Source organism: Spinacia oleracea, chromosome 2 (genome assembly GCF_020520425.1).
Source record: "Spinacia oleracea cultivar Varoflay chromosome 2, BTI_SOV_V1, whole genome shotgun sequence".
Lineage (NCBI taxonomy): Eukaryota > Viridiplantae > Streptophyta > Magnoliopsida > Caryophyllales > Amaranthaceae > Spinacia > Spinacia oleracea.
In genome coordinates this window covers 31,546,135-31,561,364 of record NC_079488.1, presented here as the reverse complement: position 1 = coordinate 31,561,364, position 15,230 = coordinate 31,546,135, and positions in this window count along the sequence as shown.

Below are 15,230 nucleotides of genomic sequence, written 5' to 3'. Positions count from 1 at the left end.
CAGATCGAGGCATACAAGGACGCATTTGTGCACAAAGGAGAATATGAAATAGCTGATGCTCCCATCGGGCATGCAGACCCATAATGGAAGAAAACTAAAGAGGAGCTTGACTTCCAGATGACCTTTGGACGGCAGACGGTGATCCGGCCTGTGAACGTTGAAGCAGGCCCTATCCTGCCCGACTACCAATCCATTGCTTCTATCCCAAGAGATGGGGATCCTGATGACAAATGTGGTAATAAACAAGTCAGCCTTTGCATGCATTTCTCATTTTCTTTGATATTCCTTGGTATTAGGTGAGTCCAAAGTTTACAGTTCCACATGTTAGTCCGGTAGTCCTTTTTTTGTTGCACCACACCTGTCTCATTATAGCCTTATAACCCCATTCTGCCTCTCTGCCTTTAGATATTGTTGGGGTGGTTCTTTATGTTGAGCAACAACCAATGTCTATTACCACTGCCCAAGACCGCCAAGTCTTTGTTCGAGAAATCGTTATTACTGATCACAGGTATCTTTACGTAGCCACCATCAGTTATCTTAGTGCCACCTTTCATTCATACAAACACACTAATATATTGACCACTTCTCTTTGTCAGCTCTAAACAACCATTAGTCATCTCCGTCTGGAATGATCTTGCTGAAGCTGATTGTGACCCGCTCTCCTGTTGGGGAAAAACGTTTGTCATGGTTGGCTTCACTTCCTTGAGGGCCACATCCCACAAAGGTGGTAGTTATTCCAAGCACACTATTGCAATCTATTTGTTAATCTTCGCCACTCATTTCTGTCTTTTATGGCTTAGGTTTCTCGTTCTCATCAAGCATGTCCGCTGTGTTCGTTCATGATCCTGAAGGGCACAGAGTCGATGCACTGAAGGAATGTTAATACCCTCTTCCTGCCTACATTAAGTTCACATGTCACTTTCCATACACTAATTAAGTTTCCCCTACTTACTTTCAGGGCACTTCGCCATCAAGTCGTACTTGCTGATAGACAGGCACGGATCCTTGATGTTAGGAACCCCTCCAATGAAAAGGTGATCATAACCCTGGATGAACTGAGGCACAAAAAGGAAGGTCCCCCCTACCCTTCTTTAATTTGGTGTGCCTTCTAACTCTGTAGATGATACGCTATTATTCATAAAAGGTTGGGTCATTCGTAGTCACATGAATATATAACACTTACACATGAACAAATAGCGTCTTAGCTAACTGATCCTTCGAATTTTATGGTCATAACTCATAAGGTGATCAACTCACATGCACAACATTTTTTATACTATTGGATTGTCTAAGAGGGAAGAGCTTTGCACATCGGACAGACTACACTTAACTGTTTAGAATACCACAAAGTCTAAGAGTGAATATAAGCCATGCAATATATTTAGTATGAAGAGAAAACATCTTTGTCGTCCTCTCTAAGGTCATAGATATATTTCCTTTGCTTCCCTTTTGCAATCAGTCCATACATTTAAGGTAATCAATCCCTACATTTAATTCTAAATGTTTCAGAAATTAGAATCAGACACCTGTGCTTTGTAACTTTGGGCTTACAGAGCTCATCAGACCATGATGCAAATCATACTTATTAATTCCTTCTAACAGAACAACAACACTCTCCAAGAGGAGCGCCCTTGGTTAAAAGTGTGTATCCCTGATGCAAGACTTGAGAAAGTACATGCTTATCTTGGCTGCCCTAACTGTGGTAAGACAACAGTTGCTCCCCTTGGTGAGGCTTTTAAGTGTAACACTTGCTCCAGGAAAGGCGTTATATCCACTCCTAGGTTTGTCACTTATAAGGCGCTTGCATTCGTTTACGTTCTTCCGTCACAACCTTCACTATGTTTGTCGCTTATAGATCATTTTAATTCATTTATGTTCCATCCTCAATGCATAATCACTTTCAACAGCGAAGTCTCAGATGACACGGGCACATATGCCTTCACAACCTTCACCGAGGATTCTGAAAGACTTTTCAGAATGACTGCTGCTGATCTCATCAGGATGAAACACACTGTAAGTTTATTTAACGAGACTGCCATTTCCGTCTCCCCATTTCCAAAACCCCTATTACCATGTCATGCTTAATACTGCACCCACAAATAGAATAGCATATATATATATACCTAGTACATCACCTACAACATGCAAAACACACTACTTCCATTATGTGTTTGGTCCACACATGAAGATAACCTATCGATAACTGACAAGTGTGTTTACCTCTTCACTGAACATACTCAGCTCACACATACAAGTGCACCTGATCATACCTATCTCAAGCATAAAAGTACAAATGATACACCACACATGCATGTTCGTTCCCATATATACTATAACCTAAGACGACTAAGTGTATACCGTGTTGTTTAACATAAAAACTGATTTTCAGGAAATTAATAGTACAATTATTATCATTGAACAGAGGAACAATAAGAAACTAACAAAAATGAAGAGTACATGGGGATCAAATCCAAATAGGAACATATTAAGTTACTGTAGCAGAAATAATCAGGAGAAAGGCAAGTCTTAAATACTTTATGCACGTCGTAAACTACGCATATCTGGATATTTTGTGCGCTTCATAAAATGAGTTGCTGATGTGAGTCACAATTCATGTCAGTTATACAGTTTATGAAGTAGATAATCAAGAAAAATTCATAGTTATAATGCCACCAATCCCAGTTCTATCTTCCAGGCTTAGGACTAGATTTAGGTGAAAGATCTGGATAGTGTCTGGGATAAGAGAACGATAAAATATTAACGAAAGTGTAAATTCCAATCCCAGTTCTTGCTTTTTGTGTTGCTACCTAAGAAATTTTTATTGGGTTATGATTGTAGATGATGGAACTTCAAAGGTGTTGGTTCTTTAATATTATACCGAAGGGGTTGTAATTGTAAGGGCTTAGCGAACGGCTATCTACTCATATACTCGACATTTTTTGGTTTATTCCTGTTAAGATTCTAAATTTTGGAGTAATTTCATAAGTTTGGGCATGCTTTAAATTTTCCTTTCCGTACTGTGCTACTAGCAGATTATTTTGTTTGAGGATTTTTTTGAAAATAACTTCCATATGACCATTTTAGCCAGGCTTCATACTTGATTTTCAAACTTGTAAAAGAAGAATTATGGAAGGAAAACCATTATTGTACTGATATTGATTAATTGTAACTACTTTGCTGGATCGATTTTCAAATCAGTGGTTGATAAATACTCTCTTGGTTCTAAATTAATACTTCTCCATATACACTTCTTGAATATTCTTTTAAGCAAGCAACCAACAGATAATCAAGAAAAATGCATTAATGTTCATTGCTTGAGTGTTATGATGCCTTTATCTGTTCCTCTATAGGTATTCTTCTCACTAAAATGGCTCACATCCCTCTTCCTTCCAGGGTGATCTAGAGACTTTCAGGGTTGCACGCAAATTGTTCCGCACTAAGCATTTCTTGATTCAAGTCGGGCCGACAACATCTCTGTCCACATGCAATGTGTTGCAATGGTGCTTGAAGAAAGTAGCAATTGAGGAAGATGACGTGGAGCATGTCCACCCAGCTGATCACACTTGAGTAGAGAATCCTACCAAGATAGAGGTGGCCAATGAAGGAGATGCAAACACACAGAATCTTATTCCTTTGAATGCTGGCCATGCAGATCCAGAAGATTACACCAATGTTGATCCTTTAGATGCTGAAAATGCAGCTACGGAAGCTGATCATGCTGATGAAAGTTCAGAGGAATGAGTGTACCCTGACTCCCTTTTGTCTGACATGCTAATTGCAACTGCGTATGTATAAAAAAGCACTTGCAAGCATGTTCCTAGTGGCTACTTATAAGCCTATCTTAGATTTAACAAACTGGTTTATGTAATATTAAGTTCACTCTAGGTCTTTTGGATGTGGTTTTTCTAGAGGAACATGTAAGAGTTTAGAAACTCGTGTTCCTACTAAATACCCATAAGCCTTTTGGTCTGTAGATGTGCCCGAGTCTCTAATCTTAGAACTATCAGTGGCACAGGTATTATCAATATATGTGTGTTTTCTATTATCCAAAGAGCCCAACTCATCATTGAGCATACAAGTGTTATCCTAAAAAGGATACCCATGGTCGGAAAAAGTTAGCCATTCATGTCACACTTTGAGCCCTGAAGGCAACTTCATGAGCACGCATACAGGTTTATCATCAGCTTCTTATGTGTGGAACTTGTAACAAGTTCACAATTTGTGTTGTCTCTCACGTTTACTTGAATATTCAGGTATGTCAAATGACTTTATTGCCCTGTTATTTTAAAAGAAGGGAAACACATCTCTCTGCTCTATCCTTATCTGTCTGTTTACATTGTATTTTTTCCTATGTCTGCAGTTCTTACTGGATTTGGGACCATCGCTCGCCCTAGAATGCTTGGTGATTCGAGGGTGCAACAAGACATGGTACATGTCCTCTTTCTTTTTTTAGACCATGCCTTCTTGCCATTTACGATCTTGGAAGATATGTTGTTTTGTTATTGCCTTTGGAAAAAAAAAAGGAACCAGGTGTGCTAGCTTTATGTATAGATACCTTATATTTTGCAAAATTCAACCTATGCAGCAGCTAAGGAACTTCTGGACATTTTTGAAAAAAAACAGATGAAGTAAACTGGCTACAGGTTGCAGCCACATCCTTGCAGCCAGCTTGGGAAGGAAACATACGCAAGCAGATACGAGGTATGGCTCTAGATGATTGTACATTTACTTTGCATTTGCAGGTTATTTAATTGTAATATCCAATGATATAGTCCCATTTCATGCTGATGTGTTTAGTCTTTTTATCAAAGATGTAATTGTCATTTACCAAGTATTTTGGCCTGCTACATTCCTGTCTAATTATTGTTCCTTGCCTTAAACAATAGACACTTATATTTTACTGTGTTGCTGCTACTGCCCTATTTAAATGTATGCATATAATTAAAACATATGCATTACAAGTACATCAGTTTTATCTGCATTAGTATTGCATACTTAGTGCATTGGTTTAGTATAAACCATATGATGCTGTTTCTCCCCCCAACTGTTGTGCATACTGCTGCTTTGTTAATTATTAGTTTGTTATTGATTACAGTTTCAAGTTGCACCAGCCTATACAGACCCATCCTCCTCAACTGCACGGTTTCTCCCCCAACTGTTGTGCATACTGCTGCTTTGTAAATTATTAGTTTGTTATCGATTACAGTTCCAAGTTGCACCAGCCTATACAGACCCAGCCTCCTCAACTGCACGGTTCCCTCATTCACAACATCTCCTTCACCTTTGGTTAATGCCTACATTTTTACATTTTACACTTCATATTTAACCCGGTTTTTTACCTACGCGTTTTAGCATAACTTCTCCGTATATCTTGGGGGACCGTGCGTGCTAGCGCATGGTCCAACAACTAGTTAAAAAGACGTGAGTGTTGTCATTGTTGTTTCTAAACAAGTAGGACCCCATTTCAGAAAATTAGCCATGAACAAATGTCATTTGCAGCATTTATTTTTATTAGTTGTAGCTCTTTTTTTCTACAATTTTGAATCAGACCGGGTACTCAGTTTTGGGAACCGGTTCCTGGACCGGTATGAGGACCTTGTATTAACGGTTCCGGGACCGGTTCCATCTCTTCGGATCCGGTTTTGACCGATTCGATTATGGTTCCTAGAAAACGGACCGGATATCCAGTCCCGCTCACCCCTAGCCGAAACCATTAAATTATTTGTTATGATGTTAGTATTTATTCATTTTTCTTATCTAAATCATGACAGGGAGACAACGAGCGTATATGGAGTTTTTAGTTTTTCTTTCCCCTTCATTTGTAACCGTTGATTTTTACTTTATTAGCAACTCCAGAGGATCCAGACACTTATTTATGCTATATTTTTTTTCCTCTCTCTTAATATAATTGCAATTTGCAGCTCTCTCTTTCTAACACTTCCCATGTGCTCAATTATCCACCAAACTTTAGCTTCTGGATATCTCTTATTTCTATTTTAAAGTTTTGGTGCTTAGCTAGTGTTGGATATTTACAATTTTGTTGAATATTTCACTTATCCATTTCGGTTTCTTAGTTTGTACCCTAAATTTTGTGATATTATATATATAAAGTGATTTGGGAATTAACATAAAAAATTAAATGAAACTCATGCGCGCATGTAAAAAAGAATTAGAACGAAACTCATGCATACACCGAAATGCCCCTAATAAGATAAATACAAAATAAAAAATAAAAATAAAAAATAAAACGAAACTCGTGCATCACACAGGCTTCAAAACAAGTTAGTTAGTAAATTAGACTAAATCACAACAGACAAAAAGTTAAAAAAATGACACAAAATCAAACACTTAATCACATCCAAATATAATTTTTATTAAACGCATAATTTATTTTTTCCTTTGAATTATTTTATTAAGGCACATTTTTATATTGTCAAAAAACTTATATTTTAATTTAAATTTTTTAAACAAAATTCAAGAAAACAAATAACTCCATAATAAAATACATCCGCAATTATTTTGAGGTCTAACTTTTCTGTAACCAAATTTTTCGTATAATTTTTTCTACATAACATAATTTATTTTCCTTATATATCTTCACACGTATCACGTGCATATAACAATAACAATAGTTTTAAGTAACCGTAGCTTGAAGTAAGGGTTATCTATCGTAATGATTAATTATCAATCGTTAGAAATGAAATTTGGTAAAATGAAATTAACCTCGCTATTGGAGTAAACGTGTTAGGCTCTGTTTGGCAATACTAGCTGAAATTTAGCTGAAACTGATAAGGTAGCTGAAATTGATAAGGTAGCACCTGAAATTAATAAGGTGCTGAAATTGATAAGTAAGCTATTTACATTACCTGTTTGGTAAAACTATTTTTTTAAGTGCCTGAAATTTTAAGTTTTGTAAGTACTATTTTATATATTTCTTAAATATTTATGTTGAAATATAGTTATAAATGAAATATTGAATCTTATTTAACTTCTTTTTTTATCGTAATTGAAAATGTATACTGTAAACATCAAAACAATTTTATATATAAAACAAGTACTGGTCCAACATTTTGATTTTTTAGGGTACTTTGGTTCAAAAGAAATGGTTAAAAATATAGAGCAAGATTAATAAGTTATAAAAACCCAATTACCTTTCCCTAATCCCACCTTTCAAAACCCAACAACACTAGCACACCATGTGATGTCTTTCTCTTTCCCCTTCTCCTTCTTCCCCTTCTCCATCTTCTAATTCCTTCCTGTATTTCTTCTTCTACAGTTCTACTCCTCCTTGAAAAACAAATTGAAGCTTGGTTTTGCGATATTTAATGTTATTGTTATTCATATCAAATTTGCGATATTTGTCGTTGTTCATAAGCAATCTTTGTATGGGCCTTTTCTGAAATTTGAAGTGTTTTGTGAGTTAAAAATAAATAAATTTCAGCTACCGACATTTCAGCTCCTTAAACCCAGACGTTACTTTGATTAACGTCTCGATTTCAGTCAACTTATTCACCTTAAATTTTATTTCAGCTCTTTACCAAACACTTCTAATCTTTTAAGGTGACTTAAACTTTTAGCACCTAATTATTTAAGAAGACTGAAAATGGTTGCCAAACATAGCCTTAGTGGATTTCCTTTCACCACCCTACTGGGGATGGAAATGGGTGGAATTCAATTAGGTGGGGCATCACCCGCATCCATCACCCGCATTCATCCACTCTATCCGGTCCATCCGTCACCCGCTTTATTCATCACCCATATTCCCTCCATCCATCACTCGCGGGTAAACCGGGTGGATCGGGTGATATTCGGGTGAAAACTATTAACCACTAAAAAATCACCACCTAACTATCTAATAATACGTATATTAATTAACCACAAAAAAAAGCTTACATACCTACATTTACTTCCGAAACATATAATTATTTCTCATCACGCATAATTTATACCAATTTTTTTGAACAAACACTAAATTTAATAATAAATGGATTTAGCAACACCTATTATTTTTAAATTACAAATATAAATAATATATATAATAAATGGGTGACGAGTCGGTTGATAAATGGGTGATGGATAAAAAACATCTCCCATGTCCGATCCGCATCGATCCATCACCCACTTTTCATCAATATAATTCGGATTTTTATCTGTTTAATTATATCGAATGGCCAGGTTATTTGATCATCCATTGAATATTTTCATCCCTTACACCCTAGTCACTAATTGAACATCTTCATAGAAAAATACAAATTAATTTAAGAACCGTTACTTTTTAAATTTGATTTGATCCATCTTTGAATTCTGCTTTAGGTTGTTGACGATTTTCTTTTTATCTTGTTCTTTCCGTCTTGTTAATTTTTTAATTTGTTCACTAAAGAAACGACAAAGAATCAATACTTAATCCCAAAAACCCATATTTGATTATTCTAATCCAATAATTCATACTGGATTATTCATAATTCTTAAGGTTAATGCTAGGTTACATGGATAGAATATGAATGCTAATTAAGCATATGCTTTTAAGGTAGAATTAAGATGTCAACTTTCATTTTGTTCATGTTTCTTGGGAGACCAATTTAGTCGTTGGTGTTATGGCTCACCTTAGTTCACTCGAGTTTTTCACAAAAGTATGGGCGGAGGATTGTCCAAATATAATTGAAGATGTAATTGCTTTCGATTTTTTAGTTGCTAATGAAAATCAGTAGTCAGTGTCATTTCCATCGAAAAAGAAAATTACCCTCAAATAAAAAGAAGTAAAACAAAAGCAAGTGCACAACTCTCAATCTAGTGAACTACGGAGTACTATGGATTGAATCTAGGAACCAATAGTGGTCGATAAACCTCCAACGTGCAACTCACTTTCAAGAATATGGGCTTGTTTAGTTGAACATGAAAAGTAATGGAGTATATAATATTTCATGTGAAATATATTAATATTTAAGGTTACTAAATTAAAATTTTAAGGCTCTTTTATTTTGGTGGAAAATACTTTTTCAGAAAATGATTTTTCTCGTCTCCCGTCTATTTTACAATTGTATTTTTTATTGCTTCAATTGAAACAATCATAGCCTAAGTCCTCGTCAAAAAAAAAAAAAAAAAAAAAAAAAAACATAGCCTAAGTTATTGGGTGGATTCAAGGATAAACGAAGAGAGTTTGCATTCTTTAAGCTTGTGTGGTTCTTGTGTGGTTCTACTTATTTTATTTGCACTTATCTTAGTTGAATTTATTTGAAATTACACTTCATCCTTTTCACAAATTTGACTATCTACACTGTTTATATTACTAACTTTAACCATCATATCTTTAAATACATATTAATAAAAATTAGATATTTTGATTATATATATTAAGAATAACCCAATAATAATTAAAAATACAAAAATTTGACTTTACATATATGTAATAACGAATTTTTCATGAAATACCCCATAGTTTTGGCATAACTAACCAAATGCCCCTCGCAAATGACTTAATACCCAAAATACCCTTTCTAATGACACGCCGTTAGTACTCCGTTAGCCTAATTTTCAAATTCACCAAATACCCCTATTTTAATACTTATTTCACCAAATACCCATATTCTGAAACTTAATTCACCAAATACGCTTAACTTAAAATTACCTCATTTTGATGCTCAACGGCTAGTTTTTGTATTTGAAAATTAGTCATTGTTTATTGTTTGCTTATAAGTACCCCTTTTCTGACTGTTTATTGTAGTTTTCCTATTGTTTTGTTAATTTCATATCATTGTTGTCATGAGTTTTCTTTCAAAATCATCATCCACACCCATGAATCCACATATGTAAGAGTCCCAAACAAATTCTATTATTGTGGGAGAAAATTTTTCATCCGAAGCTCCGATACAACACTCAATAAGTTTCAATTAGGTATCCAATAAAGTTCATGTCTCATCCAGTAAAGACAACGGACCTTAGGTGAGCAAAATGCCAAAAAAAACAAACTATTTCCAATGAAATCTTATGTGAGTGAAGCAGAAGTAATTCAATTTTAAAGCTAACACCTTATTTTTCTTATTGACCGAGTGGTGACGAGACTAAGAAATTAAGTTCAATAACGCATTGAGTGTTGTATCGGAGCTTCAGATGGAAATTTCCTCCCACGATAACAGAATATGTTTGAAACTCTTACATATGTGGACTCATTGGATGTGGATGATGATTTTGAAAGAAAACTCATGAAAAAAATGATATGAAGTTAACAAAACAATAGGAAAACTACAATAAACAGTAAAAAAAAAGGGTATTTATAATCAAACAATAAGCAACGACTAATTTTCAAACACAAAAACTAGCCGTTGAACATCAAAATGGCTAATTTAAGTTATGGGTATTTGGTGAATTAAGTTTCAGAATAGGGGTATTTGGTGAAATATGTATTAAAATAGGGGTATTTGGTGAATTAGAAAATTAGGCTAGCAGAGGACTAACGGCGCGTCATTAATAAGGGTATTTTTGGTATGAAGTAATTTGTGAGGGGCATTTGGTGAATTTCTGAAAGTCGAGGAGCATTTGATGAATTACGCTAAAACTCAAGGGTATTTCATGAAAAATACGTAGTAATAAACATGGTCCAGATTAATAAATGATGGTATGAAAAGTCAATATGATGCATCTACTAAGAAACGAAGGAAGTAAGAGATTAACTACAGGACTGCTCGGTATCATTTTTTGTGTTCTAGTTTTCAGTTTTTACCAAATACTTCCTCCGTTCATTTTTACTCGCAACATTTGTCACTTTCACGCATGCCAATGCACAACTTTGATAATTAATATCTTTAATTCTCTTTAAACAAAAATTATAAAAAGTTAATATTTTGTAAATACACATTAATACGAATCTAACAAGATCCCACATGAGTATGTTTTATCTTACTTATGAATCACCAACATTGATCAAAGTATAATATATACTCCCTCTGTCCCAGATTAGTTGTTACACTTTCCTTTTTCGTTCGTCCCAGATTAGTTGTTACACTTCTAAATTAGGAATGACCCCACAATTATTATATTATCTCTCTCTTCCCACTAAATTTTTTTTTGTCCCCACACCCTCTCTCATTCAATTAAAAAAATACCCCACTAACTCCTATCACATCTACTTTTTCAATAAAATAACAATTGATAACCAAACAACCACTTATCACCTAAAACTTTGTGCAAAAGTAAGTGTAACAACTAATCTGGGACGGAGGGAGTATGTGAATAGTGCAGAAATCACAAACGATGCGAGTATTAAAAATCAAAGGAAATATGAAAACTACTGAACTACATAAAGTAGTTTGCAGCTTTTGTTGCCAGTTTTTCAAAACCAGCATGATTACTATAGGTATGACTAATTTTCAGATCATGATTCAATCTAAATCATATGATTTTCAAAACAAAAAACCAAAAATTGACAGTGACGAACGAAGCCATTACTTCTAAACTTATTTTGTTTTAGGATAATTAGCTTTTACCACCTACCAAAATTGAAAATTTGTTTTATACCACCCAAAAAACTAAATCTTGTATTTTACCACCTAAAGGAAAAAATAACTCGTTTTTTACCACCTGAAAACAGAAAAATAGATAAAATCGTCATGTGGGGCCTACTAATTCAATTTCCCTACAATGTTTTACACACTCTCTGCGATTTTCTTTAACTCCTGAAGTTAAATACATGAAATCGTTGAAGAAGATAAAATATCATAAATATAATATCTAATCTATATATATAGTAGGCATATTTGCTGAAATATTAGAGCGCCGCCTAGGATTACTATTGGTTTCGGCCAATGAAAAATAAGATTTCTAACTTATTTTTGAATTAAAAAAATCGAGTGCCACGTAGATAATTAATTATGTGCCACGTAGATAATTAATTATGTGCCACGTAGATAGTTTATCAAAAAAAAAAAGTGCCACGTAGATATTTTAATTAATTAATTACTAATATATACAACTTCATCCAAAATCAAACACTCAAATAATCAAAAACTAAATCTAAGATAAAATTCATCAAAAATCAAACACCAATCTAAAATGAAATTCAATCCAAAATCAAACACTAATCCAATATACAACTTCATCCAAAATCAAACACTCTAATAATTAAAAAAAAATCCAATCCAATCCAAAATCAAAATTTAATCTAATCTATTGTATAAATACAGTAGTTGGTATGTATAGGAGTGTTATTTTAACTTAACGATTTAATAGAATCTGTGCGTCGCACGGGCTAAAATTAGGATAAATTAAGTAAAATTAGTATAAAATTAATCTAATACTCTAATAATTAAAAAAAATCTAAAATAAAATTCATCCAAAATCAAACACTAATCTAAAATAAAATTTATCCAAAATCAAACACTAATCTAAAATAAAATTCAATCCAAAATCAAACATTAATCCAATATTAGAGAGCCACGTAAGAAATCTAATGGTTTCGGCCAATTGATAAATAATATTTTGAAATTATTTTTGCATTAAAAATGTCGAGTGCCACGTAGATAAATAATTAGGTACTGATGTGGCCTAAAACAAACGCCACCTAGGCTGAACCATGAAGGCCCAAAAAGAAGACCTAAAAGGCCCATCGGAAGATCCTGGGACCCACCTGCCTAGGAGGAGCCCATCTCTGAGGCTTTCAAGAAACCCGAATGCTTAAAAAGCCCACCAAGTTCAAACCAAATCCTCAGCAGGACACGTGTCCTGATCCTACACAAACATCCAATCAATGTAGGACCAATTCCTAAGAAACCCAAGCACTATAAATAGTGCAGATCCCTAGGTAAACGGGGCAATCAATTCCTTTCCACGAACCTAAAACTATCTTTGCTCTGTTTTCTCTCTACAAATTACTTCTCTCTCTAGCTTATACTTACTTAAGCATCGGAGGGAATATTCCTACGGAATATTCTTGTTTTGCAGGTTGCCAGAAGTTCGTGCCAGCTCATACTTGATACCTCCAAGGAACGCGTGACACGTCATCACCGTAAAAGATCCCACGACATTTGACGCCGTCTGTGGGGAGGTATAGTATCATGGCCGAACTGCACTCTGACAGAGAGTATGCTGGTGAGGGAGAAGAGATACGGCCTCTCGAGAGGAGTCAACGTCATATGGAAGAAGCCAATCGAATCGCAAACGCAGGAAGCACACCACGTCGGGTGCAGGAAGCTGAGGTGGTCGTAGAAGAAGAGCCAATGGTAGAAGCGTCTCCGCCAGGCGGCCATCTAAGCCCCAGCGTCCGAGACGCCGTGCTAGATGAGAACTTAGATTTGCCAGTCTCGGTAGGGTCGCTACGCGAAATCTTAGCAAGATTCCAACAGCAAATGAATCAAACCTTTCGACAGAAAATGAGCACCACATTGCAAGATGAAATTCGGAAAAATATGCTAATCTACAGCACTGAGAGGACGGCTCCACAGAGACCCCTCAGCCTAGGCGTCAATCGGATAAACAGAATGCCACTTAGATCCAATGTGTGGAGGGCTGGAGAGGGCTCCCGTCCACAAGCTAGCCGGGGAGTCAGCCCTGTGCCTGAACGCTCGGAGATTGGCCGCGACCCCCCCCCCCCCAACTTCCTTACTTCGAAGGGACCAGGTCATACGACCACCGTCTAGGGGCAACCCACCAGCCGTCTTCCGGCCCGCCTCAAGGCGTCAAGAGCATTATGAAGCTGAATCTGAACTATCGGACACTGGGTCCACCCCAGTGATGGAAGACCCACCATTTTACCCCTCTACTCGAGGACAGAATCAGATGACGCCCAACAGGGTAAGCTTGCGCCCTCGCCTGCTATCCAGCCGCCGTGAACCAACTTATCACATTCAGCAAGGGTTTAATAATCTGACGCTTCGGCACATGAGTACCCCCTTTTCCGAGGATATCATGAACGCCCCGAAAGAACCCAAGGTAAAAACCCCTACCATTAAAGCCTATGACGGGACCACCGATCCTGATATGCACTTAGTCGCATACTGTCATCACATGTATGTTCAAGGAACCAACGAAGCCACTTGGTGCAAATATTTCCCGGCCACTCTCAAAGGAGTGGCGTCTAAGTGGTTTGAACGACTGCCCCCAGGGTCAATTGCCTCTTTCAACGAACTGCAAACTCTGTTCTTCACTAGATTCATGGCACACAAGGAAGAAAGGAAAACGAGTATGCATTTGGGACGAATTCAACAGGGGAAAGACGAATCACTAAGAAGCTATGTGAAGCGTTTCAACCTAGAGGTCGGACAGATCCCAGATTTTCCTGATGGCGTCTCTTTCGATAATTTTATCAGAGGATTGAAGAAGGGATCCTTTAAGTTTGACCTGGTCAAGAAAAGCGTGAGAACTATGGCCGAGGTTTTGGACGAAGCTAAAGGATTTATCCATGCAACAGAAATATGCAGCGCGTCAAAGGAAGGAAGGATTGGAGAAACAACAGATTCCTCAGGAAAGAAAGACAAAATGGACCGGAAAGTCCCACGAGTAAATGGCACATGGGCCCTCTCAAAAGAACATAATGCCAACTCCCCTGGACACAAGAGAGAGCGTCCACAAGAAAGGGAATATTTTGAGTATAACACAGATCTCCTCACGATGCTGAAAGACGTCGGAACCAGGTTTGACCTTGAACGACCTTTCCCCATGAAATCTCCTGCTGAGAGTCGAGACCCAAAGTTGTATTGCCAGTTCCATGAGGACATAGGAAATGAAACAAAGAACTGTAGAAGCTTGAAAAGGGCCCTAGACGGACTGGCCTCCAAAGGACATCTCAAGAACTATTTACAAAAGAATGCTCACGACTTTGGAAAAACCAATACAAAAAGAACAAGTCACCTGTCTCACCTGCGGAGGGACAGCACAGCGAAGGGGGGGTTTGTAGCCGTCATATCTGGAGGACCAGCCGCTGGAGGACCCACCATGAGGGGGCAGAAAGATTATGCTCGCCGCCTGGGGCAAGTAATGCTGTCAGCAAAGTCACCTTTGGATCCATTCCCACGGATAGAGATATGTGAGTCGGATGGTGGACGAATAGCCATTCCGCATGATGATCCTCTTGTGATCGAATTCAAGATATCCAATATGAGGGTAAAGCGTATCCTAATAGATACGGGAAGCTCGTCTGACATAATGAGCCTAGAATGCCTCAATCGCCTAGCACATGATCCCAAAACGATGGATAGTAAACACTATCCCATCATTGGTTTCGGAGGGAGCATCATACACCC